The sequence below is a fragment of the Suncus etruscus genome, chromosome 1 (genome assembly GCF_024139225.1).
Source record: "Suncus etruscus isolate mSunEtr1 chromosome 1, mSunEtr1.pri.cur, whole genome shotgun sequence".
NCBI lineage: Eukaryota > Metazoa > Chordata > Mammalia > Eulipotyphla > Soricidae > Suncus > Suncus etruscus.
In genome coordinates, this window is record NC_064848.1 from 164792932 (window position 1) to 164815057 (window position 22126).

The window sequence follows — 22126 nt, forward strand, 5'->3', positions numbered from 1 at the left end:
AAAGAATGAGAACAATCAGTGCTGGTGGGGATGTGGAGAGAAAGAAACTCTTATCTACTGCTGGTGGGAATGCAGTCTAGTCCAACCTTTATGGAAAGCGATATGGAGATTCCTCCAAAAACTGGAAATTGAGCTCCCATTTGATTCAGCTATACCACTCCTAGGGATATACCCTAGGAACACAAGAATACAATACAAAAATCCCTTCCTCACACCTATATTTATTGCAGTGCTGTTTATAATAGCCAGACTCTGGAAACAATCAAGATGCCCTTCAACAGATGAATGGCTAAAGAAACTGTGGTACATATATACAATGGAATATTATGCAGCCATCAGGAGAGATGAAGCATGAAATTTTCCTATACATGGATGTACATGGAATCTATTATACTGAGTGAAATAAGTCAGAGGGAGAGAGAAAGGCACAGAATGGTCTCACTCATCTATGGGTTTTAAGAAAAATAAAAGACATTCTTGCAATAATTTTCAGAGACAAAAGAGAGGAGGGCTAGAAGTTCCAGCCCACTACATGAAGCTCACCACAAAGAGTGGTGAGTGCAGTTAGAGAAATAAATACACTGAGAATCACCATAACCATGTGAATAAATGAGGGAAGTGGAAAGCCTGTCTCGAGTACAGGCGGGGGTGGGATGGTTTGGAGGGAGATTTGGGACATTGGTGGTGGGAACGTTGCACTGATGAAGGGGGGTGTTCTTTACATAACTGAAACCTAACCACAATCATGTTTGTAATCAAGGTGTTTAAATAAAGATATTATAAAAAAAAAAAAAGAATTCTGGCCCGGAGAGATAGCACAGCAGCATTTGCCTTGCAAGCAGCAGATCCAGGACCAAAGGTGGTTGGTTCGAATCCCGGTGTCCCATATGGTCCCCCGTGCCTGCCAGGAGCTATTTCTGAGCAGACAGCCAGGAGTAACCCCTGAGCACCACCAGGTGTGGCCCAAAAACCAAAAAAAAAAAAATTCTAATTGTAAAAATAAAAATAAATAAATAAAAAGAAAATAGTTGCTACTTCAGTCAAAGTAAAGCACAGATTATATATATTTCAAGTGACTGGTACTCATAAATTAAGAAAGTAAAATATAAGTGGGCCAGGACCTTGGTATAATAGTTTAATTTTTATTAAGTAGGTAGCGAGAAAAAAATATATTGGAAAGCCCATATATAAGTTGATCATATAGTGCTATGTTTTTCCTAGGGACTAGAGGGCATAGTAATAAGTAATAAATAAATTAGAGTGAGTAAATCTTGTAAAAAAAAAAAAGAAAGAAAGAAAGAAAGAAAGAAATCACTCCTGAAAGGCTCAAGGGAACCATATGGGATGCCGGGATTTGAACCATCATCCTTCTGCATGCAAGGCAAATGCCCTACCTTCATGCTATCTCTCTGGCCCCTGTAATATCTTTCTAAGTGTTACAAGGACAGAGAAAAATTGCTAGGGGAAAGAAGCTCTTTGCTAGCATCCTTGTCCACCTTAGAGCTGATGACTATGCTAGTCCAGACAAGAGTTGCTAGACCTTGGGGCTAGAGAGATAGCAAAGCGGTAGGGCTTTTGCCTTGCAAGCAGCCGACTCAGGACCAATGGTGGTTTGAATCCCAGCATCCCATATGGTCCCCGGTACCTGACAGGAGCAATTTCTGAGCACATAGCCAGGAGTAACCCCTGAGCACTGCTGGGTGTGACCAAAAAAAAACAACAACAACAACAACAAAACAAAGAGTTGCTAGACTTTACCACTCACCATTTCTACCTCTGGAGTATAGTCCAGAGGCCCTTCTCGGTCTTTATACCACAGGCATCCACAAACCCTTTAAAGCTAGAGCTCAACAATGAACTCAACTCTCCTGTCAGGTGAAAAGTGAGCTTATTTTCACCACATGCTAAGGGATAATTGAATTCCCACACTGAAGATAAAGGGCTTTGAGCCCTGCTTTACATCAAACACAAAAACTAATTTAAAGTGCACCATAGACCCAGAAGTGAAAGGTAAAACAATGAAGCTTCTATAAGAAAGCATGCGAATATCTTCATGACATTAGGCACATTGAAGTTTCTTACACAGAACACTCAATCATGATAAAGAAAATTAATAAACTGGACATAATTTAAAATTTTTTCTGGAGGGTGCCAGCGGCCCTTACTAATAAAATGTAAAACTTCTAGGAGAGAGAGATAATTGAATGAGCAAAAGTTTGGCCCAGGTTTGGTCTCTGAAACTTCATGGTAACCCGAGCACTACAAGGAATGGTGCACATAGATAGATCTGGGAGTAACTCCTGAGCACTATAAATAACTGAAATAAAACGAAAAACTTCTGCTTATTCAAATACGTTGTTAAGGAAGTAAAAATACCAGTACCAGAGACTTGGGCAATAGTAGAATAGATAGAGTGTTTACCTTGCACCAGGTTAAGTCCCTGGTATTCAATGTGGTTGGTTTCCTAAGCCCCACCGACAGGTGTGACCCCTGACAGGAGTAAGCCATGAGTATCACCAAGTGTGGGCCTACCAAAAATCAAACTAAACCAAACAAATAAGAGTATAAGAGAGATGTCTCAATGGGCTGAACACATACTTTGCCTGTAGGAGGTCCCAGTTTAATCCCTAGCACCACAGGTCTTTGACTCATTCTCTAAGCATCTCTGGGTATGTCTCCTCCACCCCAAAAAATACCCTTTAGGAATAAAATAAAATGATATATTGAAGTGAATATTTGCCACAGTTCTATTGAAGATAGAGATTTTCATGAAATATTTTTTTAGGGGCCGGGCGGTGGCGCTAGAGGTAAGGTGCCTGCCTTGCCTGCGCTAGCCTAGGACGGACCGTGGTTCGATCCCCCGGCGTCCCATATGGTCCCCCAAGCCAGGAGCGACTTCTGAGCGCATAGCCAGGAGTAACCCTTGAGCATCACCGGGTGTGCCCCCCCCCCAAAAAAAAAGAAATATTTTTTTAAAAACTTTTGTATGTTAACCAAAAGAAAGACAAGCAATTCAGTTTGGGAAACTATTAGAAAATTTATATTTCAGTCATGAACTTCCATGTAGTTTATTATTTATTTTAAAAGATATTTACCTTGGAGCCAGGAAGATAGCACAGTGGTAGGGCATTTGCTGTGCACGGCTGACTCAGGACGAACCTGGGTTCGATTCTCGGCATCCCATATGGTCTGACAAGAGCGATTTCAGAGTACAAAGCCAGGAGCAACCCCTGAGCGCTGCCAGGTGTGTCCCAAAAACAAAAGCAAACAAACAAACAAACAAAATAAAAGACATTCACCTTGATTAATCATCAGGGAAATGCAAATTAAAATTCATGGCACACCTACCCAATGACTTCATAACAAAACAGCTATACCAAATGATATTGAGGATATAGAACAACTTTTCTTCTTCTTCTTCTTTTTTTTTTAACAACTTTTCTGAGGAAAGAAACACACCAACCCAAAACAAAACAAACAAATTCACAGATTCCCACAAGAGAAAGAGGGTAGTAGAGAGGATGAGGTGAAGGTTGGAGAGGAGCCATGGGCTATGGTGGATGTTTACTGAAGCTTTGGTAATAAGCATGTATAGCAGCATACAGGAGAGGTATGACTCTGTACTCCTCAAACACACTGTCCAAATGATTAACCTCAATAAGAGACTAATAAAGGGGTCAGCGAGATAGTCAAAGGGTTAAGGCTCTTGTTTGCCTTGTACACAGCTGACCTGAGTTCCATCCCCAGCACTGCATCTCTCTTTTTTTTTTTTTTTTTTTTTTTTTTGGTTTTTGGGCCACACCCAGTGACACTCAGGGGTTACTCCTGGCTATGCGCTCAGAAGTCGCTCCTGGCTTGGGGGACCATATGGGATGCCGGGGGATTGAACCGAGGTCCGTCCTAGGCTAGCGCAGGCAAGGAAGGCACCTTACCTCTAGCGCCACCGCCCAGCCCCGCATCTCTTACCCTGACCACTGCCAGGAGTGATCCCTGAATACACAGTCAGGTATGGCCTCCAAACCAAACAATGAAATTTAAAATAAGGAGAAAAACAAACGAAGAAAAGCTTAATGCTTTAAAGAAGAAAAAAAGACCTTACAAGGGAATATGAATTGGTCCAACTATGTGTACCATCATTCTCTAGGAATGCTTCATCTGGGCCTCCCTCACCTCAACAAGCCCACTTTTCCTCTTCTCTGAATGAATGCATGTGCATCAAACCTACAGCACCTTTGATCACTGTGTTTCAAAAATGAAGATTTCCCAAATGCCTGTGACAGAAGACTAGATCGCTAAAGACACTGATATCGTCACAGGGCCAGCAAACTGTATCCTACAGCCAAGCACATAGCCTGTTTGTAGCCACACAGGAGCTAAAAGTGACCTTGAGTTAACCATTGAGTGCCTATAGCCTTCCAAGTGGAAACTGTTGACAGTCTGTTCCTGTAGGGAAACAGTATGGGCCACCAGCACACAGAGCATCTTCTATTACTTACAAAACTATGGCTGAATCTCAGAGATAAATACCTAGTGGAAGAAGCTAAACATGAAAAAGACGGTCGTGTCCGGCTCTCTGTACATAAAGGTCAGACACAGACAACATGACTCTCTATGGTGATGGAGGTCAACAAAACTTACCTCTGGTGGGGGCTTGAGGAAGGTATGCAAAGGATCCTGATCTTTATCTCTTGATGCGTAGAGGTTCTACAGGTGTGTAACTACACTTAAAAAAAGAATCAAGCAGGTCTCTGTGGCACAACTGGTCATCGCATTTGGCTGTTAGCCGAAAGGTCGGTAGTTCAAGCCTACCCAGGGACTCGCTTTTGGCTTCTATGGCAGAGGGTCCTCCTTTCAGGGTGGAGCTTCCACGGCGGAAAGACCTCGTCTTGTGTCAGGGCTGCTCCGCCTTTCCTTCCCTCCACTGGAGGCTCTGCACTTGCCAAGTGTTTGGGCTGGAGCAGTGGCGCAAGCGGTAGAGCGCCTGCCTTGCATGCTCTAACCTAGCACGAACTGAGGTTCAATCCCCCCCGCATCCCATATGGTCCCCCAAGCCAGGAGTGATTTCTGAGCACATAGCCAGGAGTAACCTTTGAGGGTCACCGGGTATGCCCCCCCCAAAAAAAAAATCAAGGTGCACAATTTCATTTGTGAACAACTCCTGCATAGAAGTTATACTTCACTTTTGTTCGTTGGTTTTGCTTTGGGGCCTTTCCAGGACTACATTGAAAGGGACTCGAGAGATAACAAAGTGCTGGAGATCAGGTCAGGGGCCCTCTATATGTCAAGTATGTACTCCAGACCTTTGAGCTAGCCCTCTGGCCCAGAAATCCTGGACTCTAAGCAAGCTCTGCCATGGGAGTAGAGGTAGGACTTCCTCCTTCCTCCCAGAAGTTAGCTTCAATATTAGGGGAATCATGCCAGGAACCTTTCTGATGGAGCCTGCCCAGGCAGTGTCCGCTCTATCATTGGCTCAGTGCTATCAACCTGGTTCTAAGTTCCTGGGTCTAATTGACACACCAAAGTCAAAGGTCCAGCTCTGGTCATCAGACTTCAGAATACTTGCAAGTTCCTGGGAGGAGGGGGGTCCCTTTCCCTGAAATTTATAGATCTTTTGGGTCTTAGGGGACCTTGCCAACAATTCTGATGCAGAAAATTCCCAAACCCCAATTTGTGGAATCCTGTTCAGTAAGCTGAGATGGGGTGTAAGGAAACTAAGGAGAAAAGGGGTGCTTGGAGGGACAAAGATGCAGGAAGGACAAGGAGAGAGATGCCAACAAGGGAAACAGAAAGGGAGTTGGGTTTCCCTGTGAAGTAGGGCTGAGCGAAGTGTCTTGGAAACCACCCCCCACCATCTCTCCACCCAAGAGTCACCAAGTCCCTGTTCTCAGTTCTGGGCTGTGAGCAGCCACTTGCTGAGACATTTGGCCTCTTTGGATGTTGATAAGAATAAGGAAGATGTCTATCTTCTTCCTTTGAAGGGTCATTTATTCCCATCAAACCCTCAGTTTTTGTCAAAGGGGCAGACCACCAGCTAGATCCAACCCCTCAGTGTTCTGTAGCTGTGTGTGTAGGTACACCCATGTATGCTGTGTGGGACCTTATACACAGGAACATCCTGCTGTGCTAACATGAAATTTCCAGTCCTCTTCCAGTCCAGTGTGGGAGTTAAGAGATGTGTCTGGGCTCAAGAGTCTGAGTCAGGGCCCGGAGAGATAGCGCAGCGGCATTTGCCTTGCAAGCAGCCGATCCAGGACCAAAGGTGGTTGGTTCGAATCCCGGTGTCCCATATGGTCCCCCATGCCTGCCAGGAGCTATTTCTGAGCAGACAGCCAGGAGTAACCCCTGAGCACCGCCGGGTGTGACCCCCCCCCCCCAAAAAAAAAAAAAAGTCTGAGTCAGATACGGAAAGGCTTAAGAGCAGACGGGGTGGAAACTTGGCGCTGAGAGGAAGGATAGAGCAGTGGTTAAGACTCAAAGCTAAAGGAGATCAAATTCTGGTTTTTGCACTTAGAGACCCTAGAAGCATTTTTTCTCTGGTAGGGTTGAGTAGAATTAAGTGTTTCCCCTCATTTCCCCATATCTATAGGGATAATGTTTCAAGCCCACATATAGTTTTCTGAAACCACAAATGGTACCAAAGCTTCTACATACTATTTTTCCCTATACAGTCATACTTCTGATAAAAATTGAATTAAAGGGGCCAGAGCGGTGGTGCAAGCAGTACCTTGCATGAGCTGACCTAGTACAGACCTCAGTTTGATCCCCCAGCATCCCAGATGGTTCCCCAAGACAGGAGCAATTTCTGAGAGCATAGCCAGGAGTAATCCCTGAGCGTCACCAGATGTGGTCCCAAAACCAAAAAAAAAAAAAAAAATTTGAATTTAAAAATTAGGCACGTGGGCCCGGAGAGATAGCACAGCGGTGTTTGCCTTGCAAGCAGCCAATTCAGGACCAAAGGTGGTTGGTTCGAATCCCGGTGTCCCATATGCTCCCCCGTGCCTGCCAGGAGCTATTTCTGAGCAGACAGCCAGGAGTAACCCCTGAGCACCGCTGGGTGTGTCCCAAAAACAAAACAAAAACAAAACAAAAAAAATTAGGCACGTAAGAGAGGAACAAAAATCACTAAAGAAAAACATATCTTGAGGCAAGAGCTGTAGTGCAATGGTAGGGCGTTTACTTTCATGTGGCTGACCCAGGATGGACCTCGGTTTGATCCCCGGCAGACCATATGATCCCCCAAGCCAGGAGTAACCTCTGAGCACGGGTGTGGCCCAAAAAAAAAAAAAAAAGGAAAGAAAAAGAAAGAAAAAATCTAATATTTTCAGACTGAAATGGTCCAGAGAACTAAAACTGTCTTCAGGTAACACACCATGGATAATGCTGTGGCACCTGTGTCTTATTTCAGTTATAATTGCATCTTATTTTATGTGTGGAAGTTTCAGGTTTGGTCCCCAGCACTACACGTTCCTCTGAACATCACTAGGGGTGATCCTTCACATTCACACTGTCTGTTGTGGCCCCAAAACAAAACAAAAAAGTACACTGGGCAATTTAGCAATCATCTCTTTCTGCTTTGCAGCAATGAACACCAGGAGAAATATTAAGGTTCATGGAAAATAGGTCTCAGGAATTTAAGCATAGTACAGTGGGAAAGGCATTTGCCTTGCACATGGCTGTCCTGATCATGGGTTTGATCACCAGCATTCTATATGGCCTCATGAGCTTGAGTAATTTCTAAATGCAGAGCCAGGGGTAAGCCCTGAGCACTGCCAAGTGTAGCTCAAGAACAAAACAAACAAACAAAAATGGGAAATGGCTCTCAAGATACTATGCTACATTCATGGACAGATATGATTAGAAGACAATAGAATTGTCAGTATCTTTTGCATATAGATATTTGGGCATGAGTGTTATAAGGGTGATAATGAGTTGTGGGGAAAAACATAAGTGTTGAGGTAAGATGGACTGAAATTAAAATCCAAAGTTACATCGTAGGTTGAGTCATTTGTTCTCCCAGAACCTGTTTCCTTATCCAGGAGTTAGCAGAGTGGCATCCCCTTGACCTGGTTATTTGAAGATGTAAATGCTATAACTTGAAGCATGTACCACGTACTCATGTCTCAAAACTGACCCTTTTGTATCAGTTTGGAAATACCGGGTTCAATGGGAAATAACAAGTAACCCACTTTAACTGACTCACTCAAAAACAGGGAATTTGCCAACGTAAGTAACAGACCAGATGGGGTTTTATCAGTTCGCAATGCCATTAGACCAGGTGTTTAAACTCTCACCACAAAAAAACAAAGTTAACATCTGACTCCACAAAATTCCATTTATTGAGTTTCTTAGTCATAGGATCTCTCAATTCCTTAATCATAAGGAACCAAAGTAAATTGATCAAAAATAATTACTCTAAGACCACATTTTCCCTCCTTTTCAAAAAGATTATCATAATCATGAAAGAGTAACTCTCAAGCAATATGAGCTGGCACCCTCTGGCAGCTTTCAGAGGAAATTTACAAGGTCAAAGTTTAAATTATTATAGTTTTATAAAATATAAACTACTGAAAATTAAAACTCACGTTTTTAAATATGGGGCTTCACCTGGTGGTACTCAGGCGTTGGTGTTGGCTCTCCATTCAGGAATTACTACTAAAGGGCTTAGGGAACCATATGGGATAGCAGGAATCAAACCTGGACCTGCTGAGTGTAATGCAAGAGCTCTACGCAGCTCCTCCAGAATTTGGTTGTGGGGATGCACTGGCATTTCTCTGGGGCTACTGTGATTTTAGCATAGTGCTTGGAGGGTTACTCTTGGTACTGCTTTGGGGCTCCTACAGTGCCGGGGGTTAAACCCACAGCTTTCACATACAAATCAGGAGATGGTTCTTTGATCTACCAGCCCTGATACAGATATTCTTGAAACTGGAATAATCATTATTGAGGGCATTAGCAAAAAAGAAAAAAGAAAAGTTAGATAAAGAGGGTTACTGGAGCTCAGGAAGGATGTTTGGCAAGACCACTCATGAAACATTGATTTAGATAAGCTGGAAAAGTGTGAACTGGCTGATAAGAATGGCCCCTGCTGGCAATAATATAGGTTCATGTGAAACATAAGGATCTTGACCCACTTTCCTTTTGTAAAAATTAAGGTGCATTTGGGGTCGAACCAATAGCACAGCAGTAAGGCATTTGCCTTGCACGTGACCAACACAGGACGGACGCACAGTGGTTTGAATCCCGATATCCCATATGGTCCCCTGTGCCTGCCAGGGGTGATTTCTGAGCACAAAGCCAGGAGTAATCCCTGAGTGCCACCAGGTGTGACCCCCCCCCCCAAAAAAAAATCCAAAAAAAAAAAATTAAAGTGCATTACTTGTATTTGCATTTTCAGGGGACTACTATGCGCTCATCATTCTAATCAAGATGTCATACATTTCTATCTCCTGCTTCAAGATTAGCATGATTAGTTTTGGTTGCTCTTGAACTTCTTGTAAGTGTAATAATACTAAATACTCTTAATTCCTAGCTTTCTTCACTCATTTTTGTTGTTGTTTTGTTTGTTTGTTTGTTGATCACCTACACATCTGGCAGCGCTCAGCAGTTACTCCTGGCTCTACGCTCAGAAATCGCTCCTGGCAGGCTCGGGGGACCATATGGGATGCCGGGATTTGAACCAATGTCCTTCTGCATGCAAGGCAAACGCCCTACCTCCAAGCTATCTCTCCGGCCCCTTGTTTGTTTTTGGGGGCCACACCCAGTGACGCTCAGGGGTTACTCCTGGCTATGTGCTCATATATTGTTCCTGGCTTGGGGTACCATATGGGACACCAGAGGATAGAACCATCATCCATCCTAGTTCAGATGCGTGCAAGGCAACAGCTTACCACTGCACCACCGTTCTGGTCCCTCTTCGCTCATCTTTTTTTATCTGAGATTCATTGTATTACTGTAGAGAATTTTTTTTCCCCTTATATTTAAAAACTGTGATCACAAAGTTGTTCATGATTTAGTTTCAGTCTTACAATGCACACCACCCTTCACCCATGGACATTTCCCACCACCAATCACCAATGTCCCCAGTTTCCCTCCCACCTTCCCCCCTGCCTGCCTCTGTGACAGGCATTTAACTACTCTCTCTCTCTCTCTCTCTCTCTCTCTCTCTCTGTCACTCTCTCTCCCTTTATTTTTCTTTTTAGACACTGTGGTTTGCACTATTGCTAATGAAGGGATACTGTGCATATTCTGTTATCTCCATCCAACACCCAGTTATTGTCCAAAGTGATCAGTTCCAACTACCATTGTCATAGTGAGGAATCCATTTTATTTATTTATATATATATAAAATTATTTAATGGAAATTTAGATTATATAAATATTTTATATCCTTTATAATAATTCAACAAAATATCTATAGCAGCCAGAGAGACTGTACAGAAGTTAAGGCATTTTGACTTGCATGCAACCTGTGGCCATGACAATTGTTCAAATCCCAGCCTTGAATACTACCAGATGTGGCTCCTGAGCACCGATTGGGTGTGGCTCCAACACAAAAAATAATTTATTACTAGCATAATTTAGAGGAAACTGTTGAATATTTTTCTTCAGAGTTTGAAAATAAGGTAAAAATGTTCACTATTAACAATTATGTTCAACACAGTATTAGAATTCTAGTCCAATACAATAAGTCAACAAAAAGATATTGGAGGGGCCAGAGCGATAGCACAGTGGTAGGGTATTTGCTTTGCATGCAGCCTACCTGTGATGGACATGAGTTCAATCCCCAGCATCCCATATGGTCCCCCAAGCCTGCCAGGAGCAATTTCTGAGCACAGAGCCAGGAGTAACCCCTGAGCACTCCCAAGTGTGGCCCAAAAACAAACAAACAAACAAGATATTGGAAAGGAAGCTGCAAATTTTAGGTGAAGATAGACTGGGGACATTGGTGATTGGTGGTGGGAAATGTCCATGGGTGAAGGGTGGTGTGCATTGTAAGACTGAAGCTAAATCATGAACAATTTTGTGATCACGGTTTTTAAATATAAAGATGAAAAAAAAAAAAGAAAATGGATTCCTCTACAGCAATACAATGAATCTCAGATTTAAAAAAAAAAAATGAGTGAAGTGGGGCCAAAGTGGTGGCGCAGTGGTAGTGTGTTGCCTTGCACGCATCTGACCTAGGATGAACGGTGGTTCTGCCCCCCGGTGTCCAATATGGTTCCCCAAGCCAGGAGAGGTTTATGAACACATAGCCAGAAGTAACCCCTGAGCATCATTGGGTGTGGCCCCAAAAAACAAACAAGGGGCCTGAGAGATAGCATGGAGGTAGGGCGTTTGCCTTGCATGCAGAAGGACGGTGGTTTGAATCCTGGCATCCATATATCTGTAGATATAGTCTAAAAAATTTATTACAAGAATTGACAAGTAAATTTAACAAACTCACTAATTAGATCAATATAAAACATAAGTTTTATTTCTATATATTAAGAACATAGAAAAATAAAAGTTAAATTTCCACTTATTAATAATGTAGGTGTGGGGGCGGGAGAGATAGCATGAAGGGAAGGCATTTGCCTTTCATGCAGGAGGTCATCGGTTAAATCCTGGCATCCCATATGGTCCCCCGTGCCTGCCAGGAGCAATTTCTGAGCCTGGACCCAGGAATAACCCCTGAGCACCGCCGGGTGTGACCCAAAAACCACACACACAAAAAAACTTAATAATGTAGGTGTGGAGAGGTCTCTGTGTAGGGTATATGAGAGGAAAATAGAAATAATACAAATTAAAAAGATTGATATGTAAAAGAAGACAAGTAGTAGAAGTGATACCATCAGAAGATTCTATTAAAAGTTGATATTGGCCAAAAGTTTCAATGCAATCAATCTCAATTAAAATCTTAGAATTATTTAAAAATACACATTTATGGGGGGAATACAAATTTACAAAGAATAATCAAAAAGAGGAGTTTGGGATCCAGATATTCATCATTTGAGACTTATAAATCATTTGGTCTTTGTCACAATCACTCAATTCTGCTTTTATAACACAAGACAAGCCTAGATGCTACATACACATATCTACATGGCTTTGTTTCAACACAGCTCTATTTACACGAACAGGTTGTGGGACAAATTTGCCTTGTAGTCATTGCTTTGCTGACACCTGGCCAAAACAAAAAAAAAAAAAAAAAAAGAAGAAGAAGAAAGGAAAAGTTGATAATTAAGAATACCAGAATGATAAGACACACTAAGTATATTACTGGTATATAACTAATGGTATTTCACTCTGGAATTCGGCTGCAGTGAGAAAAGCTTGTGTGATAGAGCCTCTTGCTGTGAATGTAATGATTAAGAATATAAATAATAGTAAACTTTAACTTCCTTTCTCCACAAGTGATTAATAGCAATGAAGAGAAAGTTCTTTCTAATAAAAAAAGTATGTAAAAAAAAACACCAAAAAACAACGTATCTCTAACAAATGCTTTTCCCTTTTCATAGACTTTTTAGGGAGGATAAAATAATTAAGTAAGGGGCCCAGAGAGATAGCACAGCGGCATTTGCCTTGCAAGCAGCTGATCCAGGACCAAAGGTGGTTGGTTCGAATCCCGGTGTCCCATATGGTTTCCCGTGCCTGCCAGGAGCTATTTCTGAGCAGACAGCTAGGAGTAACCCCTGAGCACTGCCGGGTGTGGCCCAAAAAACCAAAATAATAATAATAATAATAATAATAATAATTAAGTAAAACTCAGAAAAAACTGATTGAATTAGGTAGAAAAATTATAAAGTACAATCTAGGTTGAGAGAGGTTTTTGTTTTTCTTTGTTTTTCGGTCAGACCCGGCAGCGCTCAAGGGTTATTCCTGGCTCTATGCTCAAAAATCGCTCCTGGCAGGCTTGGGAGACCATAGGGATGTCAAGATTCGAACCACCGTTCTTCTGCATGCAAGGCAAACGCCCTACCTCCATGCTATCTCTCTGGCCCAAGAGAGATTTTTTTAAAAGTTTGCAAAACCAGGGGCCAGAGAGATAGCATGGAGGTAGGGTGTTTTCCTTGCAAGCAGAAGGATGGTGGTTCAAATCCCAGCATCCATATGGTCCCCCGAACCTGCCAGGAGCAATTTCTGTGCATAAAGCAAGCACTGCTGGGTGTGACCCAAAAACAAAACAAAACAAAGTTTGCAAAACCAGAGATATCGGACAGTGAGTGGGTTAAGCACTTGCCTTACAATTGGCCAATCTGGTTTGATCCCCAGTAGCACATATGGTTCCCTGAGTACCACTAGAGTGATCACTGAGCATAGAACCAGGAGTAAGCTCTGAGCCAAGCCAGGTGTGACTCAAATCTCCTTTCTTCAAAAGATATTTGTGTACCAAGGTGGTTATCATAGTATTATTTAGAACAGATTAACAAAAACTGGGGCAGAAGCAATAGCACAGTGTAGGGCATTTGCCTTGCATGCAGCAGATCTAGAATGGATCTGGAATTGATCCCTGGCATCCCATATAGTTCCCCGAGCCTGCCAGGAGCTATTTCTGAGCACAGATCCAGGAGTAACCCCTGAGCACTAGTGGGTGTGACCCAAAAATAAAAATATTAATAATAATAATAATAATAAAAACAGGGAAACAGGAGTGGGAGACATGTGGTATGGCTATGAGAAGAACAATAGAAAGAATTGTTGAAGGAAGGTAAAGGCTCTCCAGACACTGCACAGTGTCAGTTCTTGGCTATGATATTGTGCTAAAGTTTTGCATTGTTATTAAGTTACATTTTTTTGGGTGGTTGTGGGTTCTTTGTTTTGTTTCTGGGTCACACCCGGTGGCACTCCGGGGTTACTCCTGGCTCCACGCTCAAAAATTGCTCTTGGCAGGCTCGGGGGACCATATGGGATGCCAGGAATTGAATCACAGTCTATCCTGGATTGGCTGAGTGCAAGACAAATGCCCTACCGCTGCACTATTGCTCTGGTCCCTGCATGCCAATGGTTTTAAATATTTAATTCAATTAAAATATATAAGTGATATAATCTTGGCTAGTTGCACCAGATTTTTCATAACCAGTGAAATGCCCTTAAATGCAGATGTCTTCAAACCTGAATAACTCCTTATACTTATGTGATATATATATTATACTTATATATAATGCTATATCTTAATATAATATTCTGGGAACAAGAAAGTTCAGAGGAGTTAGAAGTGTTCAGGGTGGGGGCCAAAGAGATAGCATGGAGGTAAGGCTTTTGCCTTGCATGTAGAAGGTCGGTGGTTCAAATCCGGGCACCCTAGATGGTCCCCCGAGCTTGTCAGGAGCGATTTCTGAGCATGGAGCCAGGAGTAACCCCTGAGCGCTGCCGGGTGTGACCCAAAAACAAAAAACCAAAACAAACAAACAAACAAACAGAAGTGCTCAGGGGTTTTCCTGACTCTGTATTTAGGAGAGATCCCTGGAGGTGCTTCAGGGCAGATATAATGCCGGGATTCCAAACAGGGTCTACAGGAAACAAGGCAAGCAAGCACCTTATCTCCTGTACTAGCTTTCCAGCCCCCTTTTAGTGCCTGTTTGCTTGTTTTTAAGATTCCTCTTTCCTTCTCTTTGCTATGATGATCAAAAGTTTGGTAGGGTTGTGTCAGACCTAGGCCTAATGGTGGTAGATTGAACCCATGTGCTCAGGGATTTTCCATGGAGCTACTCTCAGGCACTCAACTATCAAGTTCTTTCTCACTATTTCAGTGAAAACATCATCTCTGGAGCAAGGTCCCTTTTCTTGTGGCATAAAATACACTCATTATGTGTGCACAATCTTGTATTCATAAACATTAGGACACAATATGCAATTCATACTTATATGAAGACATAGAGCATGTCTATAAGAAGATGTCCATCTAGTCTTTGAATCCTTTCACTCTGTCCTCTCCTACAGATGGAGCCACTGTTCTGAATTCTATCACTACCAGATGATTTTGTTTGCTCTTGAACTTTAGGTAAATGGAATCACATAGCATGTGCTCTTTTGTGTCTGGATCTGTTCATTCTAAATAATATTTAGGTTTTTTCAGGATGTGTACTACGTACTCCATTGTATAGATGTAGCACAATCAACTTTCCTGCTGCGGGGCATTTGGCTTGTCTCCAGTCATCATTTGACTACTCTGAGTAAGGTTCCTATAAAAGATTTTGTGTTGGGCCAGAGAGATAGCACAGCGGTGTTTGCCTTGCAAGCAGTTGATCCAGGACCTAAGGTGGTTGGTTCGAATCCTGATGTCCCATATGGTCCCCCGTGCCTGCCAGGAGCTATTTCTGAGCTTGGAGCCAGGAGTAACCCCTGAGCACCGCCGGGTATGGCCCAAAACGCCCCCCCCCCCCCAAAAAAAAGAAATAAAAAAGATTTTGTGTGGTGAATCTTATAAACTCCTTTATTGGGCTAAGAACGGAGGAGTGGAATTCCCAGGTATAATCTACCTTTTAGTTATTTCCAGAAAGTTTCCCCAAAGTTGTGCTGATTAACAGCCCCTAGAAATGTTCCATGTCCTTCTTGCACTTAATAGTATCGAAGTTTTGTTTCAGCTAGGCTAATGACTGCATCTTACCTTTTACTTTTATGCCATTTATATGTTGAAAATTCTGGGTCAGTTCTCCCAAATGAAAGCAACATTTGGGCTAATTGTGTCTCTCTGGAAGTAGTCTATGTGCTGTCTTTATCCTGTGTTCCTTTTCCTTAGACTAGTAATTAATTACCCTTTGAGAATTTAAGGATGCTATTTTTTTCCCTTTAGAAAAACATCCTGGTTGGCTCTTCCTATTCTCAAGGCATCAAATCAGAAAGAACTCACTGAAGATCGTCATCTTTCAGCTGACATTAATGAGATCACTGAGTTCCTATGAATGAGTGTGCTTCATTTGTTACCAAATTTCTGTAAAACTTCCATTGATTTTAACACAGATTGATAACTGTTATTTAGATTGATTCTTTCATTAGTTTTCAAATGAAGATCTTATTATAATTTTCCTTTTATACTCATTACCTATGTTCACTTAGAAAGTATTCTTTCTTATCAATTATTTGATTGCATTGAATATACTTCTAACCAGAAAAACAAATGCTTATATTCTTTATTTATAATTATTGAAATAATGAGTTGCTCAACCTCCTTGTTTTTTTGTTTTTGTTTTTTTGTTGTTTTTTTTTTGTTTTTTGTTTTTTTTTTGGTTTTTGGTTTTTGGGCCACACCCGGCTATGCTCAGGGGTTACTCCTGGCTATCTGCTCAGAAATAGCTCCTGGCAGGCACGGGGGACCATATGGGATGCTGGGATTTGAACTAACCACCTTAGGTCCTGGATCAACTGCTTGCAAGGCAAACACCACTATGCTATCTCTCCGGCCCCAACCTCCTTGTTTTAAACTGTATAAAAAGTAAAGGATTTGAAAATTATTAACTTAAGGATTTAAAAATATTGGAAGAGTTTCAATTTATTGCAACTATTCTTTTTGATGCTCAAACCATCTCCTATTTGGCTAGTATGAATGTCTTCAAGCTGTGTTGAAGAGTTGTTCTTGGTGGTGCTTGTGATTGAACCCAGGGCCCTGCAAGCAAAACATGTGCTCAGCCAGTTAAACTATCTATCAATTTCCATGGACATTTTAACAGGAGGTCTTTCTGGAGGTTTACTCCTCTGGGGGATACCTGGGCAGGGATTGTGGATCTGACAGTTTCATGCTTGGGTCCAGTGATACAGTGGCTGGTAGCAGAGGGTGGGGTGGAGGAGGTAGGAGGCCTTCAGGGCTATCTAATGACGTTCAGATAGGTATTGAGGGACTTGGGAATAAACGTAAAGTCTGTGTATGAACTCTTCTTTTGAGTTACTTCCTCAGCCAGAAGTGTACAGACATTTTTTGTGTGTACAGACATTTTTAATGCTTTTGATATATATTACCATATTGATCTACAGAGGTCTATAGAATCTGGTGTGCCTAATATTGGAGATCCACGAAAGCATTGGGAATTGAGACAATCTAGCAATAACACTTCTTCGCTTCTGTCCACCAAACACAATAACACTTATTCAAGAAGATATATGAATACCTATGTTCATCACTGCATGTCATACAATAGACAAGATAAGGAAGCAGGCCACAAACCTATAGCTGAATGAATCAAGAAGTTGTGGTAAGGGGCCAGAGAGATAGCACAGCAGCATTTGCCTTGCAAGCAGCTGACCCAGGACCTAAGGTGGTTGGTTCAAATCCTGGTGTCCCGTGCCTGCCAGGAGCTATTTCTCAGCAGATAGCCAGAAGTAACCCCTGAGCACCACCAGGTGTGGCCCAAAAACCAAAAAAAAAAAAAAAAAGCTATGGTATATACACAATGAAATATTATGCAGCTCTCAGAAAAAAAATTTCATGCAATTTGTAGTAACATGAATGTAACTGGAGGGTTATATTATGCTAAGTGAAGTCACTGAGAAGGAAGGAGAGATACAGAATGCTTCATTCCTAACTCCTTTAAAACTAAATATAAATATATATATATATATAATATTTGGCCTTTTATGTGACCTTTTTTTTCCCAAACTGAAACTATCAAATGCTTCATTCCTAACTCCTTTAAAACTAAATATAAAAAAAATATATATATATAATATTTGGCCTTTTATGTGACCTTTTTTTCCCAAACTGAAACTATCAAATGCTTCATTCCTAACTCCTTTAAAACTAAATAGAAATATATATATATAATATTAGACCCTTTTATGTGACCTTTTTTTCTCAAACTGAAACTATCCTGAAGACAAATGCTTCATTCCTAACTCCTTTAAAACTAATATAATATTTGCCATTGGCTTGTGTTATATGGCCTTGACTATATTGAGAAAAATTTCTTTCATTCCCATCTTGATGAGAGTTTTTATCAAGAATGGGTGATGGACCTTATCGAATGCTTTCTCTGCATCTATTGATATGATCATATTGTTTTTATTTTTCTTTTTGTTGATATGGTATATTATGCTGATTGATTTATGTATGTTAAACCATCCTTGCATTCCTAGAATTAATCCTACTTGGTCTAGTGTATGTTCACTTCTTGATGAGGCATTGGATCCTATTTACCAGAATTTTGTTGGGGATCTTTTCATCTATGTTCATCAGGGATATTGGTCTGTAATTTTCCTTTTTTGCAGAATCTCTGTTTTTGGTATCAAGGTGATGTTAGCTTCATAAAAACTACTTGGAAGTGTTCATGTTTCTTCAATTTCATGAAAGAGCCTGAAAAACATTAGTAATAGTTCCTCTTGAAAGGTTTGAAGAAATTTTTTTTCTTATCTTCTTGTGTGTAAATAACACGTGTTCCGTAGAGGTGGGGACGGGGAGGGAGAACCAGCAGAGTGGATGGAGTGTAGCTCAGAGCTTATTCCTGGTAGGAATGTTGAAATCTGTCAAGCCAAGATTTTAGGGAGAATCAACCCTGGGGTCAGCAAAGTGCAAGGCTAACGCTGGGCGGTCCCATTCCGGTCCCATGTGCTTTAGTTTCTAATGGAGTATGAGAAGAAAATGAGGAAGGAAAACGTGAGACTTCTAGCAAATATATCCAACAGCTTTAGCTACTAACACCAGCCTGTGAATAAGGATGGCAGCAGACAGAGAACTAGAGAAACTATTTGTTAAAGTAGGGAATTAAGTCTTGGCTTATTAAACAACCAAACCAGGGGAGAGCGCGAACGCAGTCCCCCACTACCACAAATTATGCAGTCGAGTTTCCCACATTTGGGAAAATCGCAGGGGTCAGCACATCCCGAGTGCAATGGATAAGCCCTCGCCCTGGGAAACCACCTTCGTGATTATGGTATCTCCCCTGCCAGTTAAGTATAGGTTTGAACAAATTTATTAAAGAATCCATCTGGGCCTGGGCTTTTGTTTCTGGGAAGACTTTTGATTACTATTTTAATTTCATCAGTAGTGATGTGTTTGTTTAGATATGCTAGATCATCCTGATTTAACTGTGGAAGATTAGAAGAGTCCAAGAATTTATCCATTTCTTCCAGGTTCTCATGTTTCATGGCATAAAGTTTCTCAAAGTAGCCTTTGATTACTCTTTGAATCGCTGTAGTGTCTGTAGTGATCTTCCCCTTTTCATTTCTAATCCGGTTTATTAAGTTTCTCTGTCTCCATTTATTTGTGAATTTTGCTAGTGTCTTATCAATTTTGTTTATTTTTATTTACTTATGTATTTATTTTGGTTTTTGGGTCACACTCGGTGGCGCTCAAAGGTTACTCCTGGCACTGTGCTCAGAAATCATTCCTGGCAGGCACGGGGGACCATATGGGATGCCAGGATTTGAACCACCATTGGTCCTGGGTCAGCCACATGCAAAGCAAATGCCTTACCACTATGCTATCTCTCTGGCCCCAATCTTGTTTCTTTTTTTAAAGAACCAACTTTTGCTTTTATAGATCTTTCAAACTGTTTTTATGATTTCCACTTTTTTGATTTCTACTTTAAGCTTTTTTATTTCCTTCTGCCTACCTATTTCTGTTGATCATTTTCTAATTTTGAAAGCTGTGTCATTAAGCTTTTTATATAGGCCCCTTTTTCCTTTTTTTTTTTTTTTTTTTTTTTTTTTGGTTTTTGGGCCACACCCAGCGATGCTCAGGGGTTACTCCTGGCTGTCTGCTCAGAAATAGCTCCTGGCAGGCACAGGTGACCATATAGGACACCAGGATTCGAACCAACCACCTTTGGTCCTAGATAGGCTGCTTGCAAGGCAAATGCCACTGTGCTATCTCTCTGGGCCCCCCATTTTCCTTTTTGATGTGTGCTTTCAAGAATATAAATTTTCCTCTTAGTAGTGCTTTTGCTGTGTCCCATAAATTCTGATAATTTGTGTCTTCATTGTCATTTGTTTCCAGGAATGTTTTGATTTTCTCTTTGATTTTATCTCTGACACGCTGGTTTTTCAGTAGTGAGCTGTTTAATTTTCAGATGTTAAAGTTTTTATTCTGGGGGTCCGGGCGGTGGCGCTGGAGGTAAGGTGCCTGCCTTGCCTGCGCTAGCCTAGGACGGACCGAGGTTCGATCCCCCGGCGTCCCATATGGTCCCCCCAAGAAGCCAGGAGCAACTTCTGAGTGCATAGCCAGGAGTAACCCCTGAGCGTCACAGGGTGTGGCCCAAAAACCAAAAAAAAAAAAAAAAAAAAAAAAAGTTTTTATTCTGTGTCCCTTTGTAGTTCACGTCTAATTTCAGTGCCTTGAGATCTGATAAGGTAATCTGTACAATTTCTATTCTCTTAACTTTATGGAGATATGTTTTATGGGCCAGCATGTGGTCTATCCTGGAGAATGACCCATCTACTTTCTTCCACTTCTCTTTTTAGAGCTTTTAATTCTTGTTGGATTTCAGCCTGGTTGACCTATCAAGGGGTGACATGACAGAGCAGTATTGAGGTCTCCCATTATTATTGTATTGCTATTGATATCTTCTTTCAGATTTGTCAATAATTGTATTAAATATTTTGCTGGTCCCTCATTGGGTGAATATATATTTAGTAGTGTGATTTCTTTCTGTTGTACCTACCCTTTGATTAGTAAAAAATGTTCATCTTTGGGGCCAGAGAGATAGCATGGAGGTAGGACATTTGTCTTGCATGCAGAAGGACAGTGGTTCGAATCCTGGTATCCCATATGGTCCCCCGAGCCTGCTAGGAGTGATTTCTGAGCATAGAGCCAGGAGTAACCCCCTGAACACCGCTGGATCTGACCCACACACACACACACACACACAAAAGAAGTTTATAGTTTTAGATTTTATGTTTATTTCCACTTTTGTTTTGTTTGGAGGCTACATCCTTTGGTGCTCATAGTGTACTCCTAGTTATGGCTCAAGGATTACTCTTGGCACTATTTAGGAATTATTTATGATGTCAAGAATTAAACACCAGCGGGCCAGAGAGATAGCATGGAGGTAAGGTGTTTGCTTTTCATTGCAGAAGGATCATTAGTTCAAATCCAGGGCATCCCATATGGTCCCCCTATCCTGCCAGGAGCGATTTCTGAGCATGGAGCCAGGAGTAACCCCTGAGCACTGCCGGATGTGACCCAAAAACCAAAAAAAAAAAAAAAAAGAACTAAACACCAGTTGCCGTGGGAGAATAAATGCCTTAAACCTTGTATTATCTCTCTGACCTTGAGTTATCTTTTTTTTTTTTTTTTTTTTGGGTTTTTGGGCCACACCCGGTAACGCTCAGGGGTTACTCCTGGCTATGTGCTCAGAAGTTGCTCCTGGCTTGGGGACCATATGGGACGCCGGGGGATCGAACCGCGGTCTGTCCAAAGGCTAGCGCAGGCAAGGCAGGCACCTTACCTCCAGCGCCACCGCCCGGCCCCTTGAGTTATCTTTTACATATAATTTCAGATGCGGTCTCATGGCCATTTTTTTGCCTTTGGATAATTTTTCAAAGCATTGGGTCTTTTTAAGACTATTTTCCTTATTGGTGCCCTTGCTGAAATAAATTTACTTTATGTGCAAGGGATTATTTCTGGGTTTCTCTATCTTATAGACTAGTACCAAACTGTAGTAGAGCTTTTGTTTACTGTAACTTTTGTAGGAAACTTTGAAATAAGGAGTTTAAATATTCCAGTTTTATTCTTTTATTTTAAGATTGCTTTAGCAATCTAGGTCTCTTGTAATTCTATGAAAATTTTAAGATGGACTTTTCTATTTCTGCAAAAGTTGTCATTTGGTATTTGATAGAGATTGAAAGTGGTGAAAAAAAATTCAATACAATACAGTGGCTATGTAAGGAGTGGCTCAGTGTTAAAGTGCATGCTTTGTACATATGAGACCTGGGTTCAACGCTGGTGCTATAGTAAAAAAAAAAAAAAAAAAACCAGAATTTTAAAAAGAGGAATAGCTATAATAATTTTACTAGTGTTGCTTCCTGGACCTGTAGGGGAGCTAGAGAATTTGTGCACTGTTGTCTGGCTACTTGGTAAGTGGCTCCGTTTAGTGATTCTCATTTCTGAGAAGTGTTATTTTTTTCCCTACAGTAAAGTCAACTTAGAACCAATAACAGAGATGAAATTAGCCAATAGAGCTGACTCACTTGTCTCATCCAGGCAGGGAATTCCCCGGGC

At 41.4% G+C, this 22126-nt stretch overlaps 1 protein-coding gene and 1 non-coding gene across 2 annotated transcripts in view; both read right to left on the reverse strand.

Moving 5' to 3' along the window:
• Positions 1 to 22126, reverse strand: part of PIGS (phosphatidylinositol glycan anchor biosynthesis class S) — a 1033024-nt gene that overhangs the window by 318609 nt on the left and 692289 nt on the right. The gene's annotated exons all lie outside the window — the stretch shown is intronic.
• LOC126027679 (U1 spliceosomal RNA) lies at positions 18700 to 18863 on the reverse strand. The gene has a single exon (XR_007502303.1). It is a non-coding gene; the product is annotated as a U1 spliceosomal RNA (small nuclear RNA).